The sequence below is a fragment of the Mus caroli genome, chromosome 6 (assembly GCF_900094665.2).
Source record: "Mus caroli chromosome 6, CAROLI_EIJ_v1.1, whole genome shotgun sequence".
Taxonomy (NCBI): Eukaryota; Metazoa; Chordata; class Mammalia; order Rodentia; family Muridae; genus Mus; species Mus caroli.
Window position 1 is genome coordinate 111,447,540 of NC_034575.1, and position 25,940 is coordinate 111,473,479.

Here is a 25,940-nt window from a genome sequence, read left to right on the forward strand (position 1 = left end):
CATGATGTTACATACAGTGATCCACCATGATGTTACATACAGTGATCCACCATGATGTTACATACAGTGATCCACCATGATGTTACATACAGTGACCCACTGTATGTGGGGTCAGTGGGGGGGGAGTGGGGTGTTGGAAATTCAATGCCAGCCTGGCCTCATAGTAAAACATCATCGCGAAGAAGAAAAATTATGGGGAGAAGATGGTGGGGATACTGCCATACATAACTCACTCCTGTCTTCTTCTATTGGGAGGCATTTAGTATGCTCCAGTTTTCCCCCTTTATAATGGTGGTGCAGTGGCCATTCTTGTATATAGATATTTAAACATTTGTGGGATGATTATTATAGAGCCCTGAAAATAGGTCTGTTGAGGATTTGTATTGGGTAGTGGAGTTGTCTGTCTTTATGTTATTATGTTAATGTACATTAATGAAATGTACATTAATGAAATGTAGGTGCTTCATACATAACATTTTAATTTCCATACTGGAGGACTTGGACATCTTAAACTCTTCAGTTACCTTTCCTCTACTCTTGAGTTTCGTTATAATCCTATTTTTAGTGAAATCAATAATTAATATTTAATCAGTGACCTATTGTTGAATCACAGAGTCACCTAGGAGTCTGTGACTATATCCCATCTCATTAAAAATTTTGTTATGTAATTTTGTCTCAATTTAACTCTTCAAATGCAAATTTTATGTTTTCCCCAGACAACACTTGCCATTGTGTTGCCTTCTCTGTGCTTTCCTCACCTCAGACCAGTGAATTGGAACATAATGGTTTGTTTACACCCACCATTTTGAAAAATATCTGTTATATGGTATTGTAGTAACAATAGCAACAACTACATATTTTTGTAATGCAAAATCCAACAGAAGTTGGTCTTGTCTCCTCCATTTGTAGCTATGCCAAGATGGCAGAGAGTTACGTGGAGGGTCTCAGGTGAATGTTGAAAGACATTCCAAGCCAGACTTGACATCACTTCCCTACAATGTAGTGACCAGGATTTACCCACATGACATCTAACATAATTGGAAGAAGACGGGAAGATACAATCTCATTAATTGCTCAGGAATAGTGAACTGTAGTGAGTGGAAAGCATTGACCCCAGCTGTTCCTCTTCTCAGACTATTTCATTCTTCTTGGGACACACAGCACACAATTCTCTGTGTGAAGAAGGCCGTCCAGAGTCCCTTCCAGTCATGGCTGTCAGCTCAAAGTACAGATCTCTGTCTTGTTCATGGCTGTCAGTTCACAGTACAGATCTCTGTCTTAGAAGAACTTCTAGGAAATGCTTGAGAATATGAAGCTGTCTTGAACTAGGCTTCTCTCAGTGCATCATGCCATAGCTGAACTTATTTTAAGTACAAATACTTTAAAGAATTACTAGAAGCCTTAAGTTTAACCCCATTGTGACAATTATTAGGAATGTTCTAGGACTTAACCAGATGGAATATGTTTGGAAGGATGACTAGTGTCACTGGTGACTGTGATTTTACCATACCACCTCTGACCTGGGTTTGTCAGTGACATGGGGATTATACTCCTTCCATAGGGGTCCTTGTGAAATTAACTGAGTTATTGTAGGCTAGACTCTATGTATAAGAGCACACACTAGCTATTGACATTTGACCTAGGTATTTATTGTAGTGAAGAGTAATTATAAAAATGCAATTTATTACAAAATGTAATTTTTAAAAACTTACCACCTTTTTAAAAAAAAATTCACCACAAAACTTTGAGAGATTGCAGTTCTGTTACATAATATTTTACTGTGTGGTACAACTCTGAGGGCAGGACCCAGAATCTCCAGTTCACCTGCAGTTTTTCCAAGTGGCTGCTTGTGCACTGTCAGGTCTTGCCTTTCTTTCTGCCTCATTGTGTATGTGTACCTGTGTATATATCTATGTGTGTATCTCTGTGTGTCTCTGTTGTACTTGTGTGTATACCTGCATGTGTACACCTGTGTGTGTATATGTGTACCTGTGTGTATATGTACCTCTGTGTGTGTATGTACCTGTGTGTGTGTTTGTGTGTGTGTACCAGGGTACTCTTGTGGAGGTAAGAGGATAGTTCTCATACCATGTCAGTCCTGAGGATCAGACTCAATGGTCTTGTCATCCATTCATAATTGTATGACATAAAGGGCCAGGTATAACACTATTCAGGACAAAGGACATCTCACAGCCTAGAGAAGAGAAAAAGACTAGGAGTTGGAAGTCCAGATGATGTGAGAGAAACTTCAGGGCTGAAGTTAAATTTTCATTAAAATTTGTTCATAAGTTCTGATTGATGGAGGCTCTATTGATTCATCACAGTGAACACATTTCTGTGTTTTTGTTTCTTAGCTATGCTGGAGATTGGACTCCTGGCCTCAAGCTTGTGAAACAAGCATTTGCTCTACCAACTGTTCTACAGTCCCAGCTTCATGTCTTACTGCTCTTTTCTTTTTTAAAGACAAGATGGAGTTTTGTAGCCTCTTCTGGTCTTGAACTCCCACCTCAGTTGTTCCACTGCTAGGAATAATGTATATACTACCTTGCTGACTTTCTTCTTTTTCTTTTTTTGGTTTTTTTGAGACAGGGTTTCTCTGTATAACGCTGGCTGTCCTGAAACTCACTTTGTAGACCAGGCTGGCCTCGAACTCAGAAATCTGCCAGCCTCTGCCTCCCAAGTGCTGGGATTAAAGGCATGTGCCACCACTGCCCGACCCTTGCTGACTTTCTAATGGGCACGTTTCTAATGGTCTTTCTGTTTAGTGTTGAAATGAGTCACTTTAAGCTGTAAATACTCCCTAATACTGGGGACAAAAGTTATGTTAGACATGCAAATGATATTTGGGTGGTAGGTCAGAGTTAAGGACTTCACAGCCATTTGGCCTTCATCGGAGGAAATTATGACTCAATAAAAACAAAGTAAGGAGAACCTGCTGTGTGATTCAGTGGTCATGATATTAACTAAACTGTGACAGTGTAGCTGTGTGTTCTTAAGTGCTTTCTTGCTTGTGTCTGGTTTGGGTGGAAGTTCAGGCTGAGTATTATGTTACCAGTTTTTACAGTTCTACTCCTGTAGATCTTCTGTCCTTTTTGACGATTCTCCTGGGAACAGCACTGCTATCTCCTTGACTGGCCTTTCAATACTTGCCACCTTTCCCCCGACTGACCAAAGCTGGGCTTGTGCATGAGTCCTTCTGTCCTGATGAGATACTCAGCTCAACTTGTCATCACTCTGTGGGGCTTTGCCAGCTCTGCAGAGGTGTTTGCTGCCTGGGCAGCATTGATAGTTGTTATCTTCTCACTGTTGCTGCTTGGAGGTAGCGTTTGAAGAAACACAAGATAACGCCAAGAGAAGGCATACATAACACTCTTGTTGTGTTTCTCGTGCCTGAGATAGAATTTTGGTACTCAAAGGAACAGTTCTTCCACCCTGTTGTAGCATCTGATTTAGGTGTGTGTGTGTGTGTGTGTGTGTTTTAGAGGTCCTAAACTGCACAGCTGTCCTAACCCTGCGCTGTCTTTTTCCTGATGAATTGGAATTGGATGCTGCCAATTCCAATTGGATCGTAACTTTTCTTTGTGTGGGAAGCTTCCTTGTGCATTGTAGGATGTCAGTAGCATCCTTGGCCTCTTATAAACTGCCAATAGCACTTACAAAGCCATGGCAAGCAAAGATGCCTCAAAAGTCACTACTGTTGATGACCACTGATGTACTGATGACTGTCCCTGGCCCTCTGCTAGATTAAGGTCATCCTACTCCTTGTCTGGTTGTCATTGTTCCCAGCCTTGCTCCTCTCCCCTGACCACTATACTCAGGATCCTAGTAAGGTGGAAAGTGTTAAGTGGAAGTCAGACTCGGTAGGTAGGGCAGAGCTGGCACTGCAGCATACAGATGGGTGTGTTTTGGGGTGGTGGCTAGTGATTAGATGGTTAAATGTCTTTTGACATGAAAATGAGCAGATGACACTTCACAGAACTTAATTAGGTATGTGCTGTCTGTTCTGTTCAGAGCCTGCCTTGGGGATTTGGGTTAGGAAAGAACACTTCAGGGATTATTTTTCTTAATGTTTTTATTTGAAAGAAGCAGGGGGAAAAAAAGAAGCTTCTATTTGCCATATTTAAGGCATCTTTAGTATAATATCTGGAGTCCATTTCTTTGGCATGTAAGAAGTGATGTGGATGCATAGGTAAATATGAAGCAGCCAGTTATTCCTGAATGTAGCTGAGAAAGGTGTAAGCCTTAAGGCGCAGAGGGAGCAAAATGGGCAGGTGGGGAGGACCACCCCAGGTGAGAAATGTCACCTTTGCCTGAGCTGGTTGGAAGGGGCAAGCAAATTAGATCTCATAGCAGGAGGCTAGACCAGATTTTCACCCCATTAATATCTTCCTTGATTGCTTACTTTTAGTTCTTAAAATCTAGACTTTAATGAGTCCCTTTTTCTTAAGATCATCCAGAATACCCATTTTGTAAACTTTAACCTCTTGATATATTTTTTTTGCAACCCTTTTCCCATTTTAATATCTTTTAGTGATAGGATGTTGATGTTGTGGTTATACCCTAATTTCCATATTGCAAACATGTAGATTGTTCTAAATAATTTTACTACTGTAAATCCCCTTTGGTGAATGTCTTTTATTTTTGGAGTGTGTCTGTATGTAGTATGTGTGTGAGTGTATGTGTGGAGCAGGTATTGCACTCCCGGGGCTAGAGGAGGATGCCAGGGCTCCTGCTACATATGTTCTCTCAAGGACTCTGGAGGGAATCTGTCCAGCTGTCGTCATGCTTGTAGCACATGAGTTCTCACCCACTGAGTCATCTTTTCAGCTTCTAATGCGTGGCTCTGAGTGTGAGTTTCAATCCACAGTCTAGATGATTTCTTTAAGAGAGCACAAACTTAAATGATGAAGGTGTTTTTAAGGCTACTGATTCATATTGCTGAACCACCTTTCTGAAACTGGCCAACTAGTTATTCCTACCTCTAACTCCCATTAGATGGTCATTTTAGAAAGTCTTTGCCAATTTTTAAAAAGAAAATTACTGATTATGAAAAAACGATCTCATTGTCATGTACTTACTAGTGAAGCTGACTTGTTTTTCTCTTTTCCTTGTAAAGTTCATTATTTTGTTTTATGAAATGGCTACAAATTGTCTGCTACCCATTAATCTGTTAGACATTAATATTTTTAAAACATTTATATACCCAGTACTTCCCCTTTCTCCTTTCTTTTCTACTTCAGCCTGCCTGTTCTTTTTGTCATGGTAGGCATCAGACCCAGGGCATGCTCTAACTTCCACTTCCAAAAGCTCTTACATATTAAAGGTCTTTTTTTCTGGGGTATTTATTTGAAACACTTTTTCTACTTTTCCAATTTTTCTATTGCTATATGATTTCAAGCTTACAGAGAAGTGTAAGTGTATTAGGATCTGCGGTCTGCTCTTTGTTAGAGGCTTTTTGCTATATGTTAGCAGGAGCCAGGCCCTTCTCTCCTTTTCTCTTAGGAATTCTCAAGTTGTCTGCCTGTGCAGTGGTGACCAAACTCGGTGTAGCAAGTCCTGGTTGTCTTTCTGGTGCTTTACTGTTCTCTCTGTCCATACCTCATCCACAGCCATCCTGGATTTAGCTGTCATCTCAGACTCTTTTTTTTTTTTTTTAAAGATTTATTTATTTATTATATGTAAGTACACTGTAGCTGTCTTCAGACACTCCAGAAGAGGGCGCCAGATCTCGTTGTGGATGGTTGTGAGCCACCATGTGGTTGCTGGGATTTGAACTCTGGACCTTCGGAAGAGCAGTCGGGTGCTCTTACCCACTGAGCCATCTCACCAGCCCCATCTCAGACTCTTGACATGGAATAGTTCCTTAATCTCTCTTTGTTCTTGACATCAGTGTCTTTGAAGGGTACCCACCAGTTATTTTCTAGAATATTCCTATGTGTATTTCTCTGTAGTTGCCTCATGGTTATATTCAGTTTTAAACTTTAGACAACTATAAAAACCAAAAATATTTCTGTTCTTCACAGTTTAACATAATAGTAGCCATATAGTGTTAGTTTGTTATCTGTTAGTGATGACATTGGGAACTGTGGTGAAATTGGTGTCTGCCACACATTGCTTTTCTCTTTGAAGTTAGTTAAACTCTTCTGTAGCTCATTAGTCTTAGACTTGAATTGTGGGTTTTTTCATCCAGATTTCTTTCTGTGTTAATCTTCTCCTAGTGTGAGGAAGAACTTTCTCTCCTGCTACTTCCTGCTTGTTTTTTCATTCAGTTATTTATTAGAATGATACATATGCATATTCTTATTTAGTAACATAATTACTATAGTTTATGTACTTGTATACATTTTTTTCACACATCTATATTTTTGTCTTCTGAATCTTCATTTGTTAATCTTTTATAATAAAATGTAAGATTAGGTAGTTTATATTCAGGAATATTAATTTTTCATGTGGGTGTGGTGCTTTAATCCCAACTGTTAAGGTAGATGGAGCTTTATGAGTTTGAGGCCAGCCTGGTCTACATAGTAAGTACCTGACCAGATAAGGTTACATAGAGAACCAATGGCCCCTGTATTAGTTTTACTTAATACACTCTTGGTCCTTTTTCTCTCTCCAGCCTTCGTAGCTGTCTACCTCTTAATTGGAACATTTATGTAGTCTCTTTATATTGAATGATTATACAGCTAAGCCAAATTTTTGGCATTTGCAAAAAAAAAAAAAAAAAAAGCAAGATTAGTTAGTGACCCTGCAATCAGTACTTTGGAAGTGCTTTTGATCTCTGTTCAAAGCCACTGCCACCTCAGTTCTTACTCTGCAAACAGCAGCCTTCCCTGCTCTACCCAGCACTCTTCACAGTTAGTATACCCTCCCTTCCCCTTGAGGTAGAGTCTCACAATATAACCTTCATGGCCTTGTACAGGCTTGTGATCCTTCTACTTCAGCGTCCTGAGTGCTGGGATTGCAGGCGTGTGCCACCAACCTGGCCTACAGTGTGTACCTTTTGGTGGTGGCTTGCACAAAATGACTCTCAGCTTTTGTGTAGGGATTTGTATAGTGTTCCTGAGTGCAAGAAGATGTGATGTGCCTGTGGAAAAGAATATTTGTATACGTAGAGAAAGAAAGAAAAACTAGGAGACAAACAGAAAAATAGCAAAGTAGATTCCTCTATTCATAGACATTATGCCTGTTGTTTTCTGTTTTCTTGTTATACTTTGTAATATTTCTCTTTATTATATTATTTCTCTATATAATTGAAGACTACATTTAATTATATAAATTATATAAATATTATATTTATTCCTTATTTATTTATTTATTTATTTTACATGCTGACTGCAGCCTCTCACTCCCCTCTACCCCCATCTATTGCTCCTCCATCTTTCTCAGAAAAGGGCACGCCTCCCATGGATATCAGCCAGCCATAGCATATCAAGTTGTTATAAGACTAGACATTTCCTCTACTATTAATGTTAGATGAGGCAATCCAGTAGGAGAAAAGGGACTTAAAAGCAGGCAACAGAGTCAGAGGCAACCCTTGCTCCCACTGTTAGGAGTCCCACAGGAAGACCAAGCTACACCACTGTTCCATATGTGTAGAGGCCTACGTGAGTCCCTTGAAGGCTCCTGGTTGGCAGTTCAGTCCCTGAGCCCCTAGGAGCCCAAGTTAGTTGATTCTGTGGGTTATCCTGGACCCTTCTGGCTTCTACAATTCTTCCTACCCTCTTCTGCAGGATTCCCTAAGCCCAGCCTAGTGTTTGGCTGTGGGTCTCTACGACTGTTTCCATCATTTGCTAGGTTGAAGCCTCTCTAATAATTGGACTAGCCACCAGTCTATGATTATAGTGGAATAATTTCATTGACTTTTTTTTTTTTTTGGGCCATTCGTGTTAGGTTCTATCCTATGTCTCTGGGCTATCTAACTTGTGAGTCCTGGCTCTGTAGTCATTGTCAGTGGTGGGCTCCCTCTCATGGTGTGGGTCTCAAGTTGGACCAATCATTGATTGGCCACTCCTATAATTTCTATGCCACCTTCACCCCTGCACATTTTGTAGGCAGGACAAATTATAGGTCAAAGGTTTTGTAGCTGGGCTGGTGTCCCAATTCCTCCACTGGAAGTCCTGCCTAGTTACATGCCTAGTATGGCCAGTTCAGATTACATACCCCCCATTGCTAGGAGTCTTAGCTGGAGTCACCCTCATAGATTCCTGGGAGTTTCCATTGTGTTAGGTTTCTAGCTTGTCTCAGAGATGCTCCCCTCCCTTCCAGTTGCTTCTCCTAGTTCTCTTTCCCTCCATCCTTTCACACCTGATCCCCTCTGTTTCCATCCTCATCCCACACCAAGACCCTTCCCCCAGACATTTGTGATGTCTATTCTATTTTCCCTTCGTAGTGAGATTCATGTATCCCCCTTTGAGCACTCCTTATTACTTAGCTTCTCTGGCTCTGTGGATTATAGCACGATTATCCTGTACTTTATGACTAATATTCACTTATAAGAGAGTACATACTATGTTTGTCTGTCTGGGTCTGGGTTACCTCACTCAGGATGATTTTTTTTCTAGTTCCATCCATTTGCCGACAAATTTCATGATATCATTGTTTTTAATTGTGTAAATGTACCACATTTTCTTTCTCCATTCTTCAGTTGAGGGACATCAGGTTCTTGCTATTATAATTAAAGTTGCTGTGAACATAGTTGATCAAGTATCCTTGTGGTATGGTGGCGTGTACTCATAGATTGATTACCAGTTTTCTAAGAAAACGCCATTATTGATTTCTACATGCTGCTATTTTCAACATTTTCACTCTCTTACTCTTGGTCTTCCTCTCTCCTTAGTGTCATTGTTGTTGTCATTGTTGTTGTTATTGTTGGTGTTGGGGTGTGTGTGTGTACATGCATATTTTGCTGGGACAGTAATATCAGTATTTCATCTTCATTCTTGAATGGTAATTTTGCTGGCTATGAAATGCTGGTCAACAACTCATTTTGTCATTACGCTGAGGACAGCATCATGCTGTCACCTGGGTTTTCTTATTGCTAGTGAGATCCAGTTGTAGAGATCACCTGTCTTTCTGGCTACTTTAAAATCCTTTCTTTGTGTTTATTTTGAAATTTATTATAGCAAGTCCATGTGTAATGTTTCTTCTATTTATACTACTTTGTGTGTATTGTGATCCTTTAATCTAGATTGAAATCTTTCATCTGTTTTATTTTTAAATAATTTTCTTTTTAAAATTAAAAAAAAAAACTTATTTTATTGAATATGTGCTGCCGCAGACTCTCTGGGTTCCTTTGTCTGTGTGGAACGAATCTCTGGGGCAGGTGGGCAAGGTGTCGGCGGGTGACAGACCAACATGTGAGATTGTGTAGAATCTGAATGTATTTTGTCAGGTCGAGCATCAAACCTTTTATACCGAAGAAATAACAAGAAACCAGGCAAAATACAATCCACCAAGTTACAGTGCCGCAATATAAAAGGAATGTATACATCAAAAGAAGGCGGGGACCAGGCTGCTGCCACAAAGAAGGGAGCCAGGTGTAAACTAGTCTATTGTTAAACCCACCTCCAGGGGTTCTGCACTAGCAGACCTTTCATGAATACTGCAATACCCCAACCCCCCTATTTCCTGGGTCTACAGAAGAATTTACCAACTTGCTTCTAATATGAAGCTTGCTATACCTAGCTGTAGAGAAGATCTCTGTCTCAGTGGGATTCCCTAGCTCTATTATGGTATTCCCTTGTTTGGGTGCGATTTGCTACTGTCCTTAGTAAATACTTCACAGACCAGCTCTGAGCTACTGGCTCCGTCTTTTATAATGTTTAATTAGTTACTGAATAGGTAATTTCCTTACTGCATTCTGTCCTTCTGGGACCTTGGAACACTGGGGAGACTTAACTATATCAGAATTTAATCTTAAAAAGCATTTATAATAAAATAATACTAAAAGAGAGCACGTGGTTCCATACACCAGACTAACGTGGGGATAGGGTATATGAGTATATGAGTATATGGGTAAATGAGAACGCCAAAGCTCCAGGAGGTGAGTTTCCGTGAAACTCTTCCTTGTGAGTGCTTCCAGGCTTTTCAGCCTGTCAAGCAGACTTGACTGGAGTGTGTGGCAGTGTGTGGGTGTTTTGCCAGCTTGAGTGTCTGTGTACCACTTGCATGCTTGGTGCCTAGGGAGGCCAGAAGAAAGCATCGGATCCTTGGGGCTGGATCTACAGATGCTTGTAAGCTGCCTTATGGGTGTTGGGAATTGAACTTGGCTTTCTGGAAAAGCAACCAGTGCTTGTTACTGCTGAGCCATCTTTTTAGCCCTTTAGTTTTGAAAATGCCCAACTTTTATCTCCTCACATGTAACTTATGTTCTCTGTTTTCTGGGATGTGAATAGTCTTCAGGGAGTCCATGCCATTTTATTCTTGTCTGCTTGTGTCTCTTTAATATTTTTCATTTCTTAATGATGAAAAAATTCTTTAGTAGTCTTTTAGCTTTAATCTGTTTCATTCATTTAGCTTTGTCTTAATCATTCTTATTAATTTCTAGAAGTAGTGGGTTTTTTTTTTAAAATTACACATATTTGTTTATTTTGTGTATGTATATATGTATGTGTGCCATATCACATATGTGGAGTCAGGACAGTTCATGGAATCAGTTCTTTCCTTCCATCCATGTGGGTTTGGGGACTGGAACTCAAGTCTTTAGGCTTGGCAGTAAGTACCTTATCCCACAGAGCCATCTTATTGGCTTTTATTCTTTTTCAAGCTGTCCATTTTTTTTTTTTTGTTTTCTCATTTAGTTCATTTATTTAAATATTTAATATTCTCTGAGAATTGAATTTTCTGAGAAAAGAGCAGGACTGGCATATGTAGGTTGTGTTGTCTAATGACTCTTCCTCACAGAGATCTCTCTGTGAAATGGTATTTTTATGTTTTTTTTTCCAAGACTTAATCTATAGTGATCTAAATAACTTTAAATAGAGACTATTTGAATTCTGCCAGAAAGTCAGGAGCACTTTTGTTCTAGGTAAAATTAACCATTTAGCACAGTTTCAGTCCTCAGCTGTGTCCATTCTCTTCCATGGCTTCCTTTGTAAGAAGGGTTTCAGAAGAAGATGGGGAGGTAAGACAGTAGATGGGAAGTAATTAAAAAAAAAAAAAAAAAAAAACTTATCCAGCTTGGCTTTTTGGTTTAAATCAGAAGAAAGAAAATACTTTTGGAACCAACACTGGGTATTTCACCTTGAAATTCAGCCTTAGAAGAGGACAGGCAGCCCCAGAGTTCACCATTTTGCTGCCAGTTCAGGACTGCAGACTCAGAAGCTTAAGAGAAGAGGGCTGTGGTGCTGCAGAGCTGCTAAGGATGCTGGTGGTTTCCTGTGACACAGCTTTTTCTTCAGCAGCAACTGTGGGTTCAGCTACAGGATGAAGTTTTTACAGGTTCTCATTTGTGTATAGAAGAACAAAATGAATTCTTCCCTGTCCAGATCGTTCCATCCACACATTAATGGTATGAGATACTTCATGAAGAGTTACAGTCCTGTGGTGGAAACCACTTAGGAGGTTGCTGATTGGTTGGACTTACATAGTATTGGGACAGGCTATTACTGTGCCAGGCAGACTCAAATTCACTCTTGATGGGGATGGCATTCTTTAGAATGAAAGTACTGTTTTTGTTTGCAATAGATTTTCCTGTGTAGTACAGGCTGACCAGGAACTTGGAATCTTCCTGCCTCGGGTTCCCAAAATCTGGGAAATGTATGGGCTTGGCCCACTGTGCCAACAAAAATTGTGTTTCAAGAACAGTTGATGATGCCAGTTGTTGTGGGATGGCTGTGTAGCTAAAGTGTGGGTACAGACAAGAAGCAGAGCAGGTTTGGAGACTGTCTGGTTCAGGAGGCACATCCTGGTGATGACCAGTAGTGCGCCAGTGATGACAGCAGGTTCTGCAGGTTGAGCCCAGTTCTGGAGTGACATTTCCGGTGCTGGGCCCATAGGTTCCTCAGGTGAAAACACTTCTTTGAAGCTATCTGCATTGAGAGGTACAGCTTTGTTTTTTAAAGATACATTGGGTTGGAATGTTTATTTTATTGGAACAAGATGAGAATTGTTCTGTGATAACTTCTGTGTTAAATTTTATTGGTTTTTTATCACATATTTCTTCACTTTGGACCTCAATGTGTCCTACTTTACATATACTTTATTTCTATCGAAATGGAAATTTTATTTCATTATAACACTGTAAGTGAAGAAAAACTGTATCTATAGAAAGAGCAGAATTGTGTGGTGATTTGGCTGCAGTGCTGGGTACTCTCCTGCTGCAGTTAGTTGATATCAGGTGCATGTATACATGAGAGTGAACCAGCTGATGTTGGGACAGAGCTGATGGATGCCCTGTGCCACTGCCTCTGTTGTCAGTACAAGTGTCCTGTGCTGACAGGGCTACGACCATGACTGTGGCAGCCAGGGTGGGAATTATCACCCATGCTGCTGCTAGGCCTGGCCAACAGCTGCTGTTTGCTGTGCTGTTGGCTGCCTTTTTGATGAGTTTCTTGAACTGCACATACAGTTCCTTTGCTTTCTGTGGGGTAATATGAGTCATGAAGACCATTTGTCCTCTAAACTGCTCTGCTCTCATGTTCTCTCTCAGAGTTGGACTCCTGCTTTAGAGTGGAGCGCTCACCTGTCTCTTCCCGCTGACTGCAGTCAAGGTCATTTTTGTAGGCAGATTCTCAGTCATGTACAGAATCTCAGTATCTTTTGTTTAGAGTGATCTCACTAAAGGTTCAAATTGGATCTCGTTAAAGGTTCCAAATGACTGTGGGTTCAGTTTGATACTATTGACAATGTTTTTTTATACATTATGCTAAATTATTGTTATCAGAAATGGTTTTAAAATTTTCTAAGTATATGTGTATGTAGTATATATACATGAATGTTTGTATATATGTGTATGTTTGCATGTGTGTGTGCATATGAGGTCTTGTCTGTGCCAGAGAGAGAAAGAGAGATGGAGGGAGGGAGGGAGAGAGACAGAGGGAGGGAGGAAGAGGGGGGGAAATGAATGAGAATGTATGTATATAGTTAGGGAATCTTCTTCCTTTGTTCTCTACCTTCTCATTGAGGCAATGTCTTTTGGTTAAACCCACAACCAATATGGCTAATCTGGTTTGATCCAGGGATCTCCTGTCTTTTCCCAAACTCTGCCATTACAAGTAGCCTGCCACTCACTCAACATTTACATGGGTCAAATGCCATCAAACTCTAGTCCTTGCACTTGTAGGGAAAGTGTTTTTGTTGTCTGTTGAATTCTGTTGGGCTGCCTCCCTGGCCCATTATTACACTCATAGTTAAGTCCACCTCCTTTTCCTCATCATTATTAAAATTATTAAAATTGAATAAGTAGATTTACCTGAAGTATGTGGAAGGAAGAATGGTCAAGTACTTGGTCTGTTAGTTTGCATCCAAGGCACAGATTCTAGGATTATATGCATGTGCTGCCGTGTTTGGTTTTTTATGCAGTCTTGGGGATAAAACCCTGGGCTTCATGTGTGCTTGGTAAGCACTGTACCCACTAAGCTATGTCCCCAGCCCTGTGTCCTTCTCTTCTTCCTTGATTTGTTTTCTTATTTTGTTCTAGAGTTTATGTCCCAGGAGTTTATGTCTTTAAGAGACACATGGGAGGGTTGTACTGTACCATGGCTCTTGTATTGTTGTAGTACAGTGGGACAGAGCTTTCCACGCTGGAATAGTTGTTTAGAAATTTGAAGCTGTATTTTGTAGTGCTATGGAGAAGTCTGATTTCATTTGACTTAGAGCCCTTTGCGATGTAAGATTTGCCTCCTATAGGAAGATTTCTCTTTTAGATCTTAGAACTTTATGCTAACACCTTGGATAAGAACTTTCTGCTTTTGAATTCATTGCACCAGGTACTTAGTGGTCTTTCAGCCTGGGACTTGTCTCTTTTTTGTCTCAGGTTTCTTGAATTCTTCCTGGTTGTTTAATTTCTGTATGTTTGTAGCCCCTTCTTTCTCAGTGGAGCTATGAATACTCTCATAGTCACAAGTCTTTTGTCTGCCCTTTCATTTTTGATGTATTTTTTTCTGTCCACATCTAAAAAGATGACTGAAGCAAAACAATATTTAAAATTCTCTACTGACACTAAATATTTTTGTGCATAGCATTTGCACATAGCTCACTCTCTCTCTCTCTCTCTCTCTCTCTCAGCCACTCGTTCTATATATTTTCTTTGGGGAACTCATGTGAAACTGTTTTATTAGGAAAGAGATGATAAAAAAATATGCAGGGAGAAGCCTGGCTGACAGAAGCTCTTGAGTAGCCAAGTGAGAAGAGGGTCAAAGAACTCCAGGTACATTCTCAGTGCTCAGGAAACCCATTATACCACACATGGTAATGTCATGAAAGAATTTTCACCTGTAGGTAAGTTAATAGGCCTGGTTAGAAGGAAACTGACAGTAAATATGTTGACACACCAGAAGTGCCTGATCCTATGGTCAGATCCAAGGTGTCTTAGGGTTTCTATTGCTTCAAAGAAACACCATGACCAAAAAGCAACTTGGGGAAGAAAGGTTTATTCAGCTTACACTTCCAGATCATAGTCCATCACTGGAGGAAGTCAGGATAGGAACTCAAACTGGACTGGAACCTCGATGCAAGAGCTGATGTAGAGGCCATGTCGGAATGCTGCTCAACCTGATTTCTTATAGAATCCAGGACTACCAGTCCAGGGATGCACCACCCACCCTGGGCTGGGCCCTTTTCCATTGATTACTAATTGAGAAAATGCCTTACAGCAGGATATTGGTGTTTTAGTTTTGTTTTTAGCTATTTTATTGGGTTCTTATCTTATCTATCTCCCTTCCAACCCTTATTCCACCCTTACCTCTTTCAACTCCCTGACACTAGGTAGGAGAGAAAGAAGGTTCTCGGGGAAAGAGGGCATGGACCTTTATAGGCCACTTCCTGCTGATTAGGGGCTTTGGGTCCTTGGGATAAGTCCAGTCGTCCTTGTCAAAATATTCAGCAGTCCTGCAAACCAGCAATAGCAAATGCAACAGCAAATGCAGCAACAAGACAAACAAGCAGCATCAGGGGGATCAGTGGCTGCCACAGGCCCTCTCGGGGCTCTCCCATTTATATCCTTCTCTGGAGTTCCCAGAATCAAACTATCTGCAGCTGGCAGAGGTCACTCTCTGCTAGTGTACAAGGCAAATCAAAATCACCTACTGTGAAGCAGCCTCTTATCCCATACCAGACATCTATAGTATGTTTTTTTGCTGTTGTTGGTTTTTTTTTTTTTTTGGTTTTTCGAGACAGGATTTCTCTGTGTATCCCTGGCTGTCCTGGAACTCACTTTGTAGACCAGGCTGGCCTCGAACTCAGAAATCCGACTGCCTCTGCCTCCCAAGTGCTGGGATTAAAGGTGTGCACCACCACCGCCCGGCTTATAGTATGTTTTAATAGACAAGCATTGCTTGTTTCTGGCTATTTACTATCTGCCTAACTTTCAAAACATACACAAGAGGCTAAATAAAGTGTATTTCTGTAATTAACTAAACTACAAGTTAACAAGACTACAAGTACGATTATTTATAGGTGACTAACTACTGATTTGCATTTCTAATTATCCTAAACAGTTTGCAATAGTAGCTTTCATAAGACTAGAAGTTGAAATTACATTCAAATGAGTTACATATGTGCAATACATTAAGTAAGAATTGAACAAAATAACCTTACATTTCTATCAGTATACAATAACCCATACCAATGTATAATATTTGAGCCTAATAGATTCAGTAATCTACCCTTTATGCTATCACCTTATATCCATTTCCTTTTTTTTTTCTGTTTAGTACTTTTATCATCCCCTCTCTCACTCCTTTCTCCCTAACACTAGATAGGAGAGAAAGACAGGAGAGAAAGAAGGAAAGACAGGAGAGAAAGACAGGAGAGAAAGGAGAGGAAGATAGGAGAGGAAGAAGGAGAGAAAGAGAACCAGAGAAAGAAATCCTGACTCTAACCTCCTTTACTTTGTTTCCTTCCTGACCATGACCAATAACAACTTGTAACCTACCCCTAAAATAACAACAAACATCTATAACTCGCTGAATGACCAAAACCCACCCACCCCACCTCTTGGGAATGGGGGTCCCGTGTTCTTATATTGCTTCTAGCTGTCTGGGAGCAAAGACATCTTTTGTGGATCCTAAGAAAATTGGGCTATTGGCCAGGTCCTGGGAGAGCTAGCTCTATCTTTTGCTGTCCAGTCTCTGTGGGATAGGAAAAGCTTAACTGAAGACCTGGCTGAAGCAGTCTATGAGGTTGGACCGTTTAAGACCAGTGGTTTTGAAATTAACCTGGATGCAAATTTTTGAGAAAAAAAGTAAGTGAGGAAGTTAGTGAGGCTGGATCAAATGGCCTACTTTGCTTTGGGTTTGGCCCTTTTGTTCTAAAAACACACAAACTTTTAAAGGTAATATTTAGGTACATTTTTGCGTTATCATATGTATGGAATTTGCCATGTGCACAAATCAGCTCTATGTGTGAGCAGGTGAAAGGCATCTATCAACTCTCTAAATCTGTTTGAACTGTGTAACCAAGCTGTAATATAAATCTTCATCCATGCCATATTAAAGGTTGGCATGTAATAATTAGTCATGAGGACTGGGTTGCAGAGACATCCATGTCTCAGGTAGCAGGAGGTCTTCCCTGATTAAATCTAATTTCTATAAGTTTTGGTGGTAACCATATATTTTTCTTTCATTCCCTGTAGAAACGTGAGCAAACTGCATCTTCATCACAAAGCTATTTATTGCAGGCTTCCATCTGGTGTCAGTGTATAGGTTGATCGAATTCCACAGACTTTTTCTATAACCCAGTGTCTCAGCTGCTGTTGTTCCTTCATTAAAATTAAGAGAATTTAAAGTTAACAAAGCAGTATTTAATGTGTGCCTGGGGCGCTCACTCTCCCTTTTCGTCTTATCTTTAATAAAGTGAGATTAGTTGTCTAAGGACAGCTGCGTGTCTTGCAGGGTTGTGTGCTCTACTGTGATGGGCTTTGTATTATAACATGCAAAGAATTGTCTCATCTTACTGAACACATATGCAGGGGCATTATCAATCTTACTTTGTGCAGGTATCCCTATAATTGTCATTATTTCCAGTAAATGTGTACTTACAGAGTCAGCTTTTTCAGAACTCAACACAGTTGCCCATTGAAGCCCTGAATATCTATCAATGGTATGGTGTACAGCCTTTAGTTTTCCAAATTCTGCAAAATGAAACACATCCATCCGCCAGATTTTATTTCTTTCCTAGGGTTACTTCCAGCAGGTAATAGAGTTTTTGGTTATACAGAGAATAAGAAATTTCCTCATTTCTTTGTGCCAATGGACCTGGCAAACATGTATGAGACTGAATATGAGTAATACATAATGGATAGTTTCTATGTCTGATGGCCTGGTGCAGTTGCATAAATAACAAAGTTAACTATGAATTATCAGGAATAAGTTCAGTTTCTATTGCAAAACAACTCTTTCTGCATGTTGAGAGTTAGTAATTATAGTAAGAGAGAGATTCAGAAAAATCTAATAATTCCATAAGGATTGCATAACAGCTCTGATTTTTTTTTTTTTTAACTGAAGTATATGGGCTTTGGAACTCTTTGCTTAATTTTGCTGATTTATAGCCTGCATTTCCAACTCATTTGCATCAGTATAGAATGTAGGTGCTACAAGAATTAGCAGTCCCTTTACAATACATGGGAGAACCCAATTAGTTCTTTTTAAAAGCTGTAAATGTTTGCTTTTAGGATATTTGTTATTAACTTCTCCCTAATAGTTACTACAAGGTCGTTGTCAATCTTCATTGATTATCCATGACATAATCTCAGCATTAGTAAGAAGTATTACAATTACAGTTTCAGCTGGCTGTTCCTGACAACTGACAGTCTTATTCTACCCTTTATGATTAATTCAGAAGCCTTTCCTATGTATGTCTTGATTTTTTTTTTTTTTTTATTTTGTTTATGTGCTAAGAAAACTCATCCCATAACTATCTTCCCTTTGGATAATGAGACCAGTAGGAGAATGAGTTGAAGGCAAAAGTAACCAAAATATAATCAAGGTTATGATCAATTCGGTCCACATATGCATCTTGCAGTCTGTGTTCTACCAGAGTTAACTCTCTTTCTGCTTCAGCTGTTAAGCATCGTGAATTGTTTAAGTTAGAATATCCTTGTAAAGTGTGAAACAAATTACTTAATTCATGAGTACTTAATCCAAATATAGGCCACAGCCAAGTAGTATCCCCCACTAATTTTTGAAAATTAAGAATTTGCAACTGATTTCTACAGATCTGTACCTTTTGTCTTCAAAATTTTTTGTTGACTTAATTTATAGCCCAAATAGTTAATAGAATCTCCTCTTTGTATTTTTTCAGGAACAATCTGTAACCTCCAGCATGGAAGAATTCTTTGTGTTTCCTTAAACATCTTTTCTAAAGTATTTGCATCAGAGTCAGTCAACAAAATCATCACTCATGTAGTAATAAATAATAGATTGAGGAAATTATTTATGAATTATTTCTAGCAGTTGTGTACAAAATATTAACATAAAGTTGGACTATTAAATATTCCTATGGAAGCATTTCCCAGTGATGTCTTTTTATTGGACCGCTGTTGTTCATGCTTTTTCATGCTCATACAGAGGGATTGTGAAAAGGCAGTGTTTTGACTGTTCTAGCCCATGACTTAGGTAACAAACAAGGTAAAGGAATTCCAGGTTATAACAGATCCATTGGTTGAGTTACTTTATTCACTGCTCTTAAATCTGTTTGCATCCACCATTTTCCTGATTTCTTTTTATAACAAACATGGGGGAATTCCATAGGCTGGTAGACTCTTGTTATGTTGAGTCTCCAGCTGTTCTTGTACCAAGTGCCTGCAGTTTTTCCTTAGTTAAGGGCCACTACTCTATTCACACAGGCTTGTCTGTCAACTATTTTAGGGGCAAGGCTGTTGGTGTTTCAGCACTGGCCCTTCTTATAAATTTGAAAACTCAATCCCTGTGTTGTCTCATATCTGCACAATAGGCACAGATTGTGCTTGTTTTTGATGACACATATTAATACCTTCCCAAGAACATCTACCGTTTCCCCCTACTTTCTTCATGAGTGGTCTCAGGGATTGCAGGAATATTAATGAGTACTCCACTGTTGTAAAAGATACTTTGCCCATACATTTGTGGGTATGTCAGCCACATATGGTCTCAACTTACCTGTTTTCCCTTTGGGTCCTACACATTTAACCCACTGTACACTTTGTCTTATTTGAAATAACTTAGCAATTCCTGTAAATTCTGTGCAAACCTTCTGAAGTGGCCATTTTGGATTCCAGGATTTTGGGAAAATGATAGTCACACCAGCTCCTGTATCTACCAAAGCTATTTCAATATCATTCACTTGTAGTTTTAAATTGAGTCTCTGATCATTAACCACTGTTTGCCAGGAAACACATTTTCAAGTGCTCCCAAATCCCCGTTCTTTCTCCTGGAGCTGCTTTGTCCTTAATGTAGAGAAACTGACCAGTTCTGTCCCCAGTGCTAATTTGCATCTCTCTCTCTCTCTCTCTCTCTCTTTAAACATGTGCTGTAATTTTAATTTCTTCCTTGTAATCTCCATCCATAATACCTGGGTGCACAGTAAATCCTTGGATTTATTAGAACTGCTGAATCTTTTTTTGTTGTTGTTGTTGTTGTTGTTTTTTGTTTTTTTAGAGACAGGGTTTCTCTGTGTAGCCCTGGCTGTCCTGGAACTCACTCTGTAGACCAGGCTGGCCTTGAACTCAGAAATCCACCTGCCTCTGCCTCCCAAGTGCTGGGATTAAAGGCGTGCGCCACCGCCGCCTGGCTTAGAACTGCTGAATCTTATGGAAGCATTTCCTCAACTGCGGCTCTCCTTTCTGACGACTCTAGCTTGTGTCAAGTTGACACACACAACCAGCCAGTCCACACACACGGCATATGGACCTATCTAGGGTTCTCTCTCTTGAGAGAGTGACCTGATTTCCTCTGGTGAAAAGCAGACTTGTGTACTATATTGGAATATTCCTTTTATGATCATGATAAGAGAAAAATACATTTACTAGTAGCTCTTGTTTATTGTTTTCTGGGTTGTTCCTGTCACAGACATATTTCTAGCATATCCCAGGGACACACATACTGAAAAACAATTCCATGTGAATAATAGATAGCTCTGTAAGCACTGGCCAGATGTTCAGATTTATAAACAGTGGGCAAATAAGTACCAATCTTCCCTTGTCTGCCTTGTTACAGTGCTACCGATTCCTTGCTGGCATATCATGGTTGCATTTAGTGAGAAGTACACAGACTGACTTCTCTTAGAAATAGTATGGCATGAAAGTAATGGTAAAACTAGTCTATGTGTAAAATAGAAAACACAGTCTTTACAGTCATTGGCCTTGAGAATGAAAGTCAGACATTGTAATTGCCTTACGAAGAAAGGCAAACTGTTTCTTTGATGCACACTGCTGTTTTTAAGGAGAATCACTTTTCAAAATAGTAGAAGAAAGGCTAAAAGGTTAGAACAGAAAGCAGATCCTACACTGGTTGTGAACATCTGCATCCCGCGAGTGTGCCTTTTATTTCTGTAGAAGTGAGTCTTGAGCTTGAGAGGCCGCCACACGCATGCTCAGCAGACACAAACCGTATGCAGTCCCTGTTCTCACTGATTTACCTTACCTAAGAATATATCTTCACTTTAAAAATAATGTATTACTAAGAGCGTGGAGGACAGTGGAGAATTGTTTATATTTGTGCATTTAACTATTTGCATTTGCATTTGGGAAATTTCCCCCGTGTGTATATTTACATGGCTGTTACTGTAATTTGTAATTTTTATTATTTGTGTTTAATATATCTGTGATTCTCTTTTTCATATAATAACTACATAGTATTCCATTGCTTATACTAGCATCACAGTTTATTTAAATTGTCTTAATTTGGGGAGAAATTTAGGGTACTTTTCTTTGATGTAAGTAATGCTGGCTTAAAAAATCTTTGAGACTGAGGACTTTTTCATGCTGTCATTCACTGAGCTCAGGAGGTGTGTTCCTGTGACTGTTCGTTTGTTTACTGTGTTGCTTGCTTTTCTGTGGTGGATATTCTAGGTTTGTGTTGCTACTAGAGCATGAGATACATGCTGGACACATTGGTCATTGACAGGTTTTACTAAACATTTATTTATTTGTAAATTGTGCAGCCGTAGTGTGTGCATATCTATCTGTGCAGGTGTCACATGAGTTCTCTCCTCCCCTGTTCTCCTGATGGCACAGCCTCTGCTTCAGTTCACCAGCTGTGGCCTTGTGCATGAAGCATCTCCTCTGAGACACGTCGACATCATCTGTCTGGGAGAGTTTTGATTTTTTTTTTTCAATAATTTATTTGGCTAGATATTGTGGCACATCAGTGCAGGGGAACGCCAGGGCCAGGGAGTGGGTGGGTGGGGGAGTGGGGGAGGAGGGTGTGGGGGACTTTTGGGATAGCACTGGAGATATGAATGAAGAAAGTACCTAATTAAAAAAAAAAAGATATTGTGGCACAATTTCACAATTAGAAATCTCCTGAGACAGAAACAAAATTGCTGAAAGTTCGAGGCCTAATTGTTCTTGATAGTGAGTTTCAGGTCAATCAGGGCTCCTAACAAAACCTTGTCTCAAACGATAAGAAGAAAAAAAATGACTTTCTATTAACATGTGTAAAATGTTTCTGTCCTGTGGAACACATGTTTTCCAGTCCTTGTCTCCTCATTCATGTATTTAGAATATAGAGCCACAGCAATAAACCTCTGTACTTTATGACTTTTTAAAAATAAGTAAATTCTAGTTTTAGAAGGACATTCTCTCTTTAGTTGAGTCCTTAATAAATTCATTTGTAGTTGCATTTCATTTAATTTTTATAGCTATCAGAATTTACTCACTTATTTTTATACACTTGAATGTGCACGGCAGCTTGTGGTAGGAGATTCTCTTCTTCCATCATGTAGGTCCTAGGATTGAATTCAGCTGTTGAGCTTGGCAGCAGTGCCTGAACCCTCTTATCTCACCAACCCATATTAGAATTTATTTTGATGAGTAGAATGTGTGAGTATTTATTTTAAAACATTCCCTTCTGGATTATCAAGCTATCCCGATCCCAGTCATTGAACAGCATGGTCCTTGATGTGATTTTTAAGGCTGCTGCTTGTGTTGGCTACTGTACTCTTCAGTATGGTTCTGTTTCTGAGCTTTTAAAAATGTTGTTCATGTTCCTTGCTGTTTCCTAATAATTATCTTGTAACATTTAAGTGTTTAATAGAATTTATCTTCTTATTGCTCCTTTCCCAACTTTTTTTTAGTTCATCTTATTTTTTTTATTCACTTATTTTTATTTTTTTTATTTTTTTTGAGACAGGGTTTCTCTGTGTAGCCCTGGCTGTCCTGGAACTCACTCTGTAGACCAGGCTGGCCTTGAACTCAGAAATCCACCTGCCTCTGCCTCCCGAGTGCTGGGATTAAAGGCGTGAGCCACCACTGCCCGGCTCATCTTATTTTTTATGTATGACTTAATAATCATTTTTCCATGTGAAGTCTGTCCTAGACTTTGAGTTACATTATATATATATATATATATATATATATATATATATTAGTTTTCGGGGGTTCCTTGTAAATTTCACATCATGCACCCCAATTCCACTCATCTCCTCCCTGTGTACCTGCTCTACCCTTAAAACCTCCTGAACAACAGAGAAAAGAAAATCTCTGTGGAAATTGTAGTGTGTCACAGTGTGTCCTACAGTATAGCCTTTTGTCCACACTTCTTTGCTTGCAAATGTTCATTGCAATGACTTGTTGGTCTAATATGAGTAGCAGGTCTCTGGCTTCTGCTACTTCATCAATACTGGAACTTCATTGGGACTCCTCTTAGATATCCTGTTGTTGCCCTGTGTCGTGGAGATCCTGCAGCTTTGGATCTGCAGCACTGGGCCTTTCTTGTATTCCAGCAGTTCATCAGTGGAGTAAATGTTAGGGTGGACCACTTCAAAGACCTGGGCTTGAGAAATATCTGCGCTGGTTAGCTCACTGACTTTTATACCCTTGGGGCCGGCTCACCAGCAACCCTGAAACTAGAGCCAGCTCTGCCCTGCTGCCCAGGTGAGGTCCAGGGCCTGTTCACCTGAGTGCTACAGCAGGTGAAGGGCAGGGCCAGCTCTCCTGTTCTCATGACCTCTGGGCCAGTTCTCCCACCTGCCATAGGTGGCAAGGGGTGAAGGTCCAGGGAGGGTATCTTAGTAAGTTTTACTGCTGTGAACAGATACTATAACCAAGGCAACTCTTACAAGGACAACATTTAATTGGGGCTGACTTACAGGTACAGGTTCAGTCTATTATCATTAAGGTGTGAACATGGCAATATCCAGGCAGGCATAGTACAGGAGCTGAGAGTTCTATATCTTCATTTGAAGGCTGCTAGCAGAATACTGGCTTCCAGGGAGCTAGGAGACGGGTCTTAAAGTCCACACTCACAGTGACAAACCTACTCCAAGGCCACACCTACTCAACAGGGCCACACCCTCTAATAGGGCCATTCTCTGGGCGTACCATATACAAACCATCAAAGAGGGCATATCTCCCTTGACAAGCTGCCATATGGCAGACAGATTTTGGGACCAGCTCTCTCATGCTCACACCTTTGGGGCCGGCTTACCCATGCCCCTGACATCAGGGTCAGCTCTACTATGCTGCCTGGGTGAGGTTCAGGGCCTGCTGTCCGAAGTGCTTCAGCAGGTGTGGAGCTGGCCCAGATCTCCTGCTCTTATGTCCCAGTCAGGGCTATAGGAGGGGAAGGGGTTCTCTCCTTCATTGACTCCATCACACAGCAGACAAGAGGCAGGACTTGCTTTCCCACGCTCATACCATGGGGCCAGCTCCCCTGCATCCCTCACATCCAGGGCCAGCTCTGCTGTGCTGCCCAGGTGAAGTGCAGTGCCTGCTCTTCCACTGTGATGATCTCGGGACCAGCTCTCCTGCCTGCCGTAGGTGGTGAAGGGCTGTAGCTCTCTTACCCATGACATCACAAGGCAGACAAGTGGCCGAGCCAGCTCTCTCATGCTCACATGCTTGGGGCTGGCTCTCCTGTACCTGTCGCCAAGGTCAGCTCAATTGTGCTGCCCAGGCAAGGTGCAGGGCCTGCTCTCCCAAGTGCTGCAGCTGGTGACAGGGCCAGCTCTCCTGCTCTCATGACTCCAGGGATGGGTCTCCTGCCTGCAGCAGGTGGTAGGGTCAAGAGAGGAGGAGGGTATCTTTTCCTCATCCATGCTACCGCACAGGAGAGGAGTAGTAGGACCAGTTCTCCCATACTCTTATTCTCAGGCAGGTTCACCTGCAACCCTCACGGTGAGCTGAGCGGGCTGCTCTCCTGAGTACTGTAACTGGTTGGGGGTGGGGTTGGTTTCCTGCTCTTCTTCCTCCAAGGCCAGCTCTCCTAAGATGCTCAGTTCTGCACAGCCCTTGGGCATCAATATGTACCCGGATGGCAGTCCAGACCATGGATGTCTGTCTGGCCTTTGGTGGTTACAGACTCCTGCGGCTGCAGGGTCACTGATCCAGACGCGCCAGAACAGGCCAGAGCCCCCCATGGTCTCAGGTGGCATCGCCAGCTACTCACAGCAAGCTGTTCCTCATTACTACCCTTGAGTCTCCATTCCTGCCTCCCTTCATTGTGCCTACATCTTTCTGCTTTTCTCTTTTTCTATTTCTCTACCACTTGTTCCTCTTTGTGGGGCCCAGGATCTTTGAGTGTCTAGAGTCATTTTAGGAGTGGTCTCAAGGGTGCTATGCCCTCTCGTGCATTATGGCACTGGGCAGAGGTCATCTGAAGCATGGTATGTCCTCCAGGCCTGTGCAGTCCCAGACTGGTGGTCATCTCAGGCTGGCTCCTTGTACAGGCCCCATGGCACCTGTAGTCTAGGACTCACTCCCTACCCAGCTCGCCAGAGTGACCCCTTATGAGCATCTGCTTTAGGCTCACTCTGGCCAGGGACCCACAGTCCCAGGCAGGGTTCCTCTAGTCTCTGGTTTGCTTCCCATCCTGGGAGCCTGTCCGGGCCTGCCTGGCGCTGGACTGGAGGTTGTTTCAGGCTTGTAGCTTTCAGGGAATGTTAGGCTACTAATCATTCAGATGTTCACAGGTCAGAACACTGAATGTAGTCAAAGCCTCTTTCTTCTCTGTCACCTACTGGTGTGCATGTTGCAGCAGCCACACCTGCAACACCTCTGGGAGCAGGGTTGATACGTGTTTTACCTTGGGAGCATACTTTATTATACTTCAGTAATCAAATATACTTCAAAAAAAAAAAAAAAAGAGCAGGGTGTGGTGGCACACTTGGGAGGCAGAGGCAGGCAGATTTCTGAGTTCGAGGCCAGCCTGGTCTACAAAGTGAGTTCCAGGACAGCCAGGGCTAAACAAACAAAAAACAAAAACAAAAAAAACCCAAAAAAGGGAAAGGGTGTAATTCTGAAGCTTTCATTGCTCATGGGTTGTGTGACTTTACCATAGACACTTTTAGATCATGTTAGTTACTCTAAAGAAAAGTCCTTTAAGCAATCAGACCCTCACATTTACCAGCTTTGACCTTGACAAACCCAGCTGCCTACTTTCTGTCTGTGTATATTTATCTATTCTGGACATTTCATACAAATGTTATCAAATCAAATATTAGTCCTTTCTGACTGGCTTCACTTAATTTTTTTTTAAAGTTCATTCATTTTTTTTTTATTGATGAGTATTGTTCAAGTGAATGGATATATGCTATATTTATTTACTTAGCAGTTGATGGATTTTTGGGTTGTTTCTACTTTATGC

The 25,940-nt window shown here is 40.8% G+C and overlaps 1 protein-coding gene and 1 non-coding gene across 5 annotated transcripts in view; one reads left to right on the plus strand and one right to left on the minus strand.

Moving 5' to 3' along the window:
- The window catches only part of March8 (membrane associated ring-CH-type finger 8), a 69,078-nt gene that overhangs the window by 6,328 nt on the left and 36,810 nt on the right, over positions 1-25,940 (plus strand). The window lies entirely within an intron of this gene.
- On the minus strand, positions 25,233-25,362 carry LOC115031399. Its single transcript, XR_003837039.1, has one exon. It is a non-coding gene; the product is annotated as a small nucleolar RNA SNORA17 (small nucleolar RNA).